This window comes from Engraulis encrasicolus, chromosome 20 (genome assembly GCF_034702125.1).
Source record: "Engraulis encrasicolus isolate BLACKSEA-1 chromosome 20, IST_EnEncr_1.0, whole genome shotgun sequence".
NCBI classification, from domain to species: Eukaryota; Metazoa; Chordata; class Actinopteri; order Clupeiformes; family Engraulidae; genus Engraulis; species Engraulis encrasicolus.
In genome coordinates this window covers 38,538,631-38,541,130 of record NC_085876.1, presented here as the reverse complement: position 1 = coordinate 38,541,130, position 2,500 = coordinate 38,538,631, and the positions used below count along the sequence as shown (strand labels likewise).

The 2,500-nt window shown below is 44.0% G+C and overlaps 1 protein-coding gene across 1 annotated transcript in view; it reads left to right on the top strand.

Moving 5' to 3' along the window:
- trappc9 (trafficking protein particle complex subunit 9) overlaps positions 1–2,500 on the top strand; it is a 356,695-nt gene that overhangs the window by 178,087 nt on the left and 176,108 nt on the right. The gene's annotated exons all lie outside the window — the stretch shown is intronic.

Here is a 2,500-nt window from a genome sequence, read left to right as displayed (position 1 = left end):
TGATAAACAATTAGCCATTAGGTTATTCTTATCTCAGAAAGTGTTACAGGTTCAGGGTTTTCTTCTACTATCAGTCTTGAATAATGATACACAGGCTATTAGATGTTTGAATAATGTGTCAAAATAGGCCTACCGTAAATCCTCTAATATTGGCCGGGGCCTGTATTTACTCAAGTGCATCTCGGACCAGGCCATAATTGGAAGGAGGCCAGAATTAGAGACAGGCCTGTATTCCTATTTGAGCAAAACAGACTACCAGTGGAATGAATAAAACCATGTGTCTACCGTATTTTGAACCAATAAAATACTTGGTTCATTTATTGAAAAAGTAGGCTACAGTTACCATAACAGTTACGGTATTTCTTACTCACGAGGCGTGTGTCCCTCCCTCCTCTGTTTGTCTTTCCTCCCGTTCTCGCCTTGAGCTTATGGACACTATGCGGCAACTGTCATTGGCATTGACGGTCGTATTTCCAATATCTGCCGCTGTTTCATTCCCTATTTTACTCCAGACTTCACAAGGCAAACTGCTTCTTGCTGCAGCCAAATGTCGGGGAAATACACATGCAATATCTGTTATTTCCGGTCCGTAGCCTGATGTGAAGCATGTTACTGAAATAAGGTTAAGCGAGGTAACCATATTATTGTCTAATACTGTAGCGTGCCTCCTATTTTTCCTCCACTGGCAACGTATAGTAAATGTTTGACCGCCAAATGCATTTACGACGAGGGCTCTCAACTTTGCAAACCAAGGCAAAGTCTCTTTCTGTAGGCTATGTGCGCGCTCCCTCGCCTCTGGCTGTATTCTGGGCTTGTGTTTGTTGCTAGGTGACCCAAGCGTCTGCATGAAAGCTAGAGAAGCTGGCCGAAGCGGTCGCTCTCACACAGCTGATATTAACACACTGCTGCTCACGTTGTAATAACTAGTCTTTGGCGTGTGCACCGTTTGTGGTATAGTAGCAAATGAGTCCTTTTTCGGAGTGAGGAACTATGCTAACCAGCTTAATGGTTACAGTTGTGGATTTTGAGAACAACGTGAGATATCCGGTAAAGGGAAAAAAAACATTGATTCTATTTTTAGACCCGGCCTGTACAAGAGACCGGCCCCAATTAACCTCCGCCGACAGCGAGACCGGCCAATATTAGAATCCCGGCCAGTAATGGAATACAGGCCACAATTAGAGGATTTACGGTACGTTACGTCACTATGCAGTATCTTGTCGTCGTCGCTAGAGCAGGGAAAAAAGTTCAGGCTCAGGATTTTTATTCACTATCACCCCTGGTAATGGGTGAGAGAGAAAAGGGAGGATTGGGAAGTCACCCCTGCTCCTGGACTTGGCCTTGGTCTCCGGCACAACACTTAGTACTGATGGAGCCACGGCTGGGCCTGGAAAATCCATTTGATTAGCTAAATAACGAGGTAACAAATCAAAAGTTGTCTTTGTAGTGATGGGACCGTCTTTAGGTGAAATATGTGTAATAAACGAATTACTAACTTAACAAATCAGAATGTGTCTTTGAAATAAACGCATGCCTTTACCACCAGGGCAGGAAAATGCACAAACTCTACCAGCACACGTTCAAAGTGGCTTTCCCCCTTTTCTCAACATCTTTGAACCTGTAGATAACATTTTATGACTATACTGTGCAATTGATTAGAGTGCAATGGGGTTGTATGGCCAATATTGTATGTCTGGAGAAATGTGCCGCAAACCATTTTTAGAGTCAGGCCTTCAGACAAATTACTAGCTACTTTTTTTTGCCTGGCAGCAAAACAAAAAAAACGTTCTTTTATGTATCACGTCTTTGATCTGTCTGTCTGTCTCTCTCTCTACGATATGAACTCACCTCTCAACAGAACCTTCCCCATTGTATTTTCGATTGTGCCATGACTTTTCCACGTTTTTCTCATCTATAAGCAAGCTTTGTTCTTTAGAAAATGAACAATACCAGAGCAAAGTAAAGTAAATATCACCCAGTGTATCACCCAAATAGATGTACAAAGGATCAAACGTGAGCACTACTTCATGAAACCTTATTCAACAAAATATTACGTAATAAAAAAAATGACATGACTTCACATCGAGCACACCAGCTGTTGGGCAGGTACTGCAGAAACATGAAGTGTTATTGCCAATATACTGACTCCATGTCTCTCCCGGGATTTCAATGGACCTCTTAACATGAGCCAAGGGCTGGGTGCCACAGTGGGGAACAGCATCGTGTTGAAGGGAGCGTTGTACCAGTAATGATGATTGCACCTGCTCCCCTTCCCCCCTCACACACATTCCAACACTTGTAATACAAGACCTCTCTCTCGCTCGCTCTCTCTCGCTCTCTCGCTCGCTCTCTCTCTCTCTCTCTCTCGCTCTCTCGCTCGCTCTCTCTCTCGCTCGCTCTCTCTCTCTCTCTCTCTCTCTCTCACACACACACACACACACAGACACACAGACACACAGACACACAGACACACAGACACACAGACACACAGACACACAGA